Source organism: Hakea prostrata, unplaced genomic scaffold (genome assembly GCF_041222555.1).
Source record: "Hakea prostrata isolate BN-2017 unplaced genomic scaffold, UWA_Hpros_2 contig_8, whole genome shotgun sequence".
NCBI classification, from domain to species: domain Eukaryota; kingdom Viridiplantae; phylum Streptophyta; class Magnoliopsida; order Proteales; family Proteaceae; genus Hakea; species Hakea prostrata.
Window position 1 is genome coordinate 746,086 of NW_028291127.1, and position 6,677 is coordinate 752,762.

The following is a 6,677-nucleotide window of genomic DNA, read 5'->3' on the forward strand; positions in this document are numbered from 1 at the left end:
TCTTACTTTGCTTTGAAATCTTGCTATTTATGTTATTTTGGATTAATCTGCTTTATCGGGGTTTCTTTGAAACTCACTCCTTTCCTTTTGTACAATATCTTTTGTTAGATTAGTCTACAGGTATTGATGACTATGAACGTCAATACGAGGAAGCGCAAACTGAAGAAGCGTACTTACGCAAGGTGTTGGCAACTATGAAGATTACGTTGAGGATTCCTCGAGTGGTCTTACTTGTTACCAGGATTAGCCCTACTGTGGAGTGGGAATGTCTGAGCGTCATTGATGAAGTCTATGTTTATGAAGACGTTCTCTATAAAGTAGAATAGACTCTAGCTTAGTTTGATTATATCTTTCTTTCTTAGAATCAGTTGTAATCTCCTTTTGACTTTCGAACTACTTTTCTGCTGTTGTAGAGTGAGATTCTGCCTCACTTTACTTTGTGATTTAGATTCAATGATTGTCTTTCGTACTCTGATGATATATGAGTTATTCCTTCCTTATTTGGATCTCTCATTTATACTTTGCACATTGATTATTTATGTTCATGATTATGTTATTGTTTATGTGGGAGGTTGATTACCTCAATACTTGATCTTCGGGGCTGTGGATCACACACTCGGGTATGCCAGGTAGGGTACCGGCTGGGTGGATGTGACAGATCTGGCGTTGGTGTTTTCCATGAAAAATTAGGGTGGTCTCTCCATCCTAGGTTGTAGGTAGTGGAAAATGGGTCATTGCTCAATTTAGAAACTCTTTGGGCCAAATGTGCATGCTCCTTAACAAACTCAGGGTATAGTGTACCCAAATAGCAATCACTGACATGATGGGATAGGCTAGAACATAAAGCACATGCTTCAATCTAATTAGGTGGAGAGAAACTTGTAGGAAGTGGAGATGGGGTTTGTTGTCCTAATGACAAGAGATAGTCCAATTTCTTTGATAGCAAGTCAACCTTGGTGCTCATCTCAATAGTAGGATTGATCTCACAGAGATCGCTCCTCTTTGGTTGCCCAATGGATGTAATCTTAGTCTTAGCTGTTGAGGCATGGTATTGGGAATTTTCACTAAGGGTCTCTGTGAAATCTAGCCCAAACCTAGTTAGGACACCCTATCTATTTTGGGTAAAGAAAGGTTAGTTTAATGTTACACCTTGAAGTTGGACCTTGATTTCAGTGTTCTATCTCCTTCTTCTCTCTTTTCTTCTTCTTCTTTGTTCTATCTTGATGTTTTGATTATGGAGAAGGTGTTACACTACTATAACTACCTATTCTCTAATCTCCTTATGTCTTAGAGTGAACCCCCAATCACTCTATGCATTCCTTGAAACCACATGGTGAATCTCCTCAATTCTTCATTTATTTTGATTGAGTTTTGGATAGCATGATCATTCTACTGTAACTTCTTTTCTAATTAATGTTTAACATGTTTGATCTTAGCCTTTACTGCTGTTCTTATGTATTTCATCTATTCGAATCAATTCCCCTTTCTTTCTAGCCATTATAGCCTTCTATGTTGACCATTGATATAAGCATTAGTAAGTTTCTATTTTTGATTCCTCTCATTCTAGGATTAGTATTCTTTTGATTTTCTATTTAGTTATTCTTGCCTCTGATATGTTCTTGATATTCCATTAGAGTGAAGCCTTGTTCTCTCTAATTCTTCCCTTGAATCCATGGTGAGTTTGTTATGAGAACCATGTTGTTTCCAATTTAGAAACTCATGTTCTCAAATCATAAAGTACTAATTTTGGACCATGGAAGATGTCCAATTCATGCTAGATAGTCTTAATATGTTTTTGTGAAGTTCCCTTTCGAATTTCGGATCAATCGGACTTCAAACGAAGAAGTTATGACCAAAACAGTGCATTCTGTACCTTGCTATCTCCATTGGTTGACTAATTGGTCGATTGGGGCCAGTAGACCAATCAATCGACCAATGAGATCTGTTTTTGCTAATTAGGTCATGGCTTCTCTATTTAAGTCCAAATCTCGGGATTACTTCATCTCCTCTGCCTCCTAAGCCTCTGGAACGAGTCAGAGCTCCATTCCAATCAATTTCCTTGCATCCTTGGTTGATTTCTCGCAAGAACTCAAGTAATCTTCTTCCTCTTGCATCAAAGGTATGTCTACGCTCTCTTCTTCTTCTCCATCTCTGTTTTTCTTTCCTTTTTGGGCTGAGACAATAGAGAAGATGCTGCATTCTCTGTTGCTAGCATCCCTCTACTCGTCTCTCATGATTTCCTAAGGATTAATGGCTAATGCAATGATCTTAATCATGATCATTGCAAGCTTTTGAAGGAATCATGATCAAAATCATGATCTTGTCTTCGTTCATCTTTAGATTCAAATTCTGATCTTCTTAGATCTATTTTATTAATCATATTAGTAGTCAATCGCTGTGTTTTATTTACAAGAGTTGTAACCTATCAATCTCTAGTTCTTTCTTCTTGATCATACCATGCTTTCTCCAAAAACCATGATTGATACATTTATGGTAAGTTTTGTTTCCTTATTTGTGTCTTTAGATTTTTGATCAATGATAGTGTTAGGTTTGTTCCTTAGCACTAGAATACTATCATGATGATTCCTTTCTTGTTTGGTGGCGATTCGAATCACAAAATTCGGATTTCGGATCGGAAATCCCTGTTTTTGTCTGTCACTTGTTGGTCGACTGATTGGTCGACTGGGTCAGTAGACCAATCAATCAACCAATGAGGACAGTAACCTCATATTTGGTCTGTTTTGAATGATTTGATCTCTTACCTTCTAGGTTTCTTTCCTAATATGATATATATACTTGTTTAGGACCTTCTTGCCAAGTTTGGAAAGATTCTCCTTGATCCTTGGAGATTCTCTTCAAGTTATATAAGGTAAGGATGGTTACTTCTATAATAGCATAGATTGTGTGATTTTAGTTTCTATTTTAGAATCTTTCGGATTTGTTACCATAAATAGATTCCTTTATGGATATACTACTATTGCACTTACTTTAATTACAATAGCTTTATTTACTTGTATTCTTTAGTTTATGAATGTCTTTATTTGTCAATTGTATATGAGATGGATCTTATTATGGTATATTTTCTATATCTGTAAATGTATATGATATGATTGATTTGTGATTGTGACTATTTACGTATGGTTCGAGAAGGAGAGGTGTCCTTTTGACACTTCTGTCCTTGGACATCGGAGGGAATAATATGGGATGTTCTCTCAAGATGCCCATTGACACATTCCTGAATTGTTGGTTGTCATACTTAGGGCTGTCTAGTAGTGTTTGGCTAGGATGTCCCGTTATGTCGGACCCTAATCGGAGGGGTGATTGAGACCAAACGACCCGTGGTAGCAATGGGGATCTCATGGACGCTCAAGAGCGGTAACCAACCTACGAGAGGACAAGAATCACATTGTGGGGGCCATTCATTGGTAGGGTAGCATATGGATAGACTTGGGCTCACGAGCGCTCAAGCACCGGTAACGAACCGGTGAGGGGACGTGAGAGCTTCCCGTTTACCATATGTGGATAACCAATAGGGTTGATGAGTCCGTAGTCAGGGACTATGAGGACTCTAGTGTGAAGGATACCGGAAAGGATCTCCGGAGGCGAGGAATGGACGTATCTGGATCTGACTTGATATAACTAAGTAGGAGACTTGCATTTGGCTAGGGCTTGACTCGACATGTGCCAGTACTTAGACCAATGGTGATGTGAGAGAGCAGTGACCTAAACCCCAGCCATGGAATGTCCCGAGGGATGCCGAACCCACTACCAAAAGGCGTTGTGTGATGAGACCTTCCTAAAGAAGTACGGTGCTATGACTTAAAGCATGTCTGCCAATAGAGACCAGCATACATAGAGTTAGATTCATACATTCATTGTTTGTCTCATACTATATTGCATTCATGTTTTGCTTCGAAACCCTGCTATTTATGTTATTATGGATTAACTGCCTTACTGGGTTTCTTTCGAAACTCACTCCTTTTGTACCATATCTTTTGTTAGACTTCTCTACAGGTTCGGATTACTATGACGGTATGTATGAGGAAGTGCAAGGTGAAGAAGATGAAGACTGAAGAAGAAGAAGAGTCAACTGAAGATGTGGATTAGATTTCTTTTGTTTCTTCTAGACTTATCTTTTACTTTACTTGTATTAGCTTAGAGCTTTACTTAGATTTCGATCTACCTTCCGCATATGTTTGTGGAGTATATTTCCGCTATACTCTACAGTTGCCTTTGTATTTGGTATCATGTTTTTCGCACTCTGATATTCTTAGTGATCTTTCTGAGATCTTTTCTTGAATTTTACTATTAACTTATTAGAATACAATGCTTCGTTCTTCCTTTTGATTATGTTATTGTGCTAAATGGATATGATCGTTCCTAAACTTGATCTTTTGGGCTGTGGATCACTTCCCGGGTAATCTAGATAGGGTACCGGGTGGGGGGATGTGACAGTCCCTCAAAAAGTTCCCATGCCTCTTTCTCATTCTTGTGCATGAAAGTCCCACCACAAGAAGAATCAACCATTTGCCTATGTCGGTCTCTAAGATCATCATAAAAGCATTGAACCAATTGCCATTTAGGAATAGCATGGTGGGGGCACTTTTGAAGTAATTCTTTTAGTCTTTCCCATGCCTCATGAAATTGTTCTCCTTGTTGGGAGAAACTTGTTATTGCTCTTCTAATGCTATTGGTACGACCAGTGGGGAAGAACTTTTTGAGGAACCCCTGTTGCAGAAATTTCTCACCCAAGTGGAAATTTTAACATTGTCCAAAAATGAAGCCAATGCTTAGCATTATCTTTAAGGGAGAATGGGAAAAGAAGTAACCTTAAAGCATCAAGCTGAGAGGTTTTGAATTTTAACCATGGATGACACCTCTAAAAACTCATCTAAGTGTTATAAGGCTATTCATTGGCAAGTCCATAAAAAGGTGGTAGCATTTGAATCACACTAGATTTGATCTTATATTGAGCCGCTCTATGTTAGGCAACTTAATACAAGAAACCGGAGTATATATCGTAGGAATGAAATGCTCACTCAAGGGCCTCATTGGAGCTCATAGTTTGCCATAGTTCTTTGCCTTTTTTAAGGTTGGCACAAAATCTCTTCTAACTCTTAAGTCAAGTGGAGTCAACTCAAATTTAGGGACCGATGACCATGCATACACAAGAAGAATAAAAAAAGAATAAGCTAAATAAGTAAAATTAAAAGAAAATAACTATAGCAGAGGGAGAGTTTATGACGTGCACGGCTTAATCCACGTGATCTGTCAAACAAAAAGTTACATATGTGGGATCCGAGGGGATGGGGGATATTTAAAAATGAACCTAAACAACCCAATCTAATGCAAATATTACAATTGAAAAGTCCTAAATACAATTATGTCTAAGAAAGAAAAGATAACAACCTAAACTAATTATCAAATCACTCACTCTTGCAGTTACCTACAAAAATAAAAGAAAAAGAGATTAGTTAAATAAGCAAGAAAAATTAAAAACACTAAAATTACTCTAAAAATTATGCCTAATTGACAAAATCAATCCTAGGCAACCGTGCATTGGTTCCTACCCCCGGCAATGGCCCAAAATTTGATCGTGGTCGCTAACCAATCAAAAATAAAATCCTATACTAATCAAGCAAGACGAAAAAGTATGGGGTCGAACTATGGGAAATAAAAGGCTAAACCACTAAGATTGAATTCAACAAAACTAAATTTAAACTAAATCTACTAATTAATGCAAGAACGTTAACTATGAATATGCGAAGATCTTTGGAATTTCGAATCCCCAATGCTTTTCCCTAACCGATATAACTCTGCTACTTCCAAGTAAATTAGGGATGGTTTTCTTAGATATGCCTTATCTTCACAAGACTATCGTCCTTTCTGAGAAGCTTTGCACGCTTAGTTCGCTGAGTTATAAAACATCTTTGGCCGTACTCGAAAAACACAATCAACTAGAAGAGATAGGACAATCAAATTAATGAAATATGCATGGTTCATCTACATCCCAAAGAAAAGGAACTAGCTACTCATTATCACAAAGTTCATAAGAAAAATAAAGATGAAACATAGGGAGAGGGGAGAGAGAGAGAGAGAGAGAGAGAGAGAGAGAGAGAGAGAGAGAGAGAGAGAGAGAGAAGCCAAGTGGTCTTCTTCTTCACCAATGAGAGAGATGAGACCGCATTTGCCGTCTTCTTCTTTCTTCTCTCGTGGCTAGTTTCTCTTTTTCCGCCTCCGCACACAATGATCCCACCCTTTACTCGACAATTTGCCCCTTTATTCTTTCCGGATTGAAAAAACTCAAAACTATAAAGTTTTAGATATTTTTGATATCGTTCCGCAGCATCTAGACTCACCGAAATCCAAGCTCATACGTGAGAGAGATATGCCCAAAAATACTGAAGGTATGTCCGCTCACCCAATTTTCAGATTTATTACCATTTTTGTTCCTTAGACTCCAACTTCATTTCCAACTTGGCTAAGATCTCGACCTCTTTCATGATTTCTTGAGCAGTGAAGATTGAATGCCATGATTTAAAATCCGCCAATATTCCAATATATTTGCCAACTTTATCTAATATTTCTAATATCCAAAATCACCTTATTCTTGAAAAATACATAAACACTCACTAGCTCTCTTCAATTCGAAATAAGTATGGGGAATTAAATAAATA

At 37.7% G+C, this 6,677-nt stretch overlaps 1 non-coding gene across 1 annotated transcript; it reads left to right on the top strand.

Annotated features, from left to right (window-relative positions):
- The first annotated feature begins 4,585 nt into the window (after positions 1-4,585).
- On the top strand, positions 4,586-4,689 carry LOC148999430 (small nucleolar RNA R71). The gene has a single exon (XR_016170934.1). It is a non-coding gene; the product is annotated as a small nucleolar RNA R71 (small nucleolar RNA).
- Positions 4,690-6,677: the final 1,988 nt, after the last annotated feature.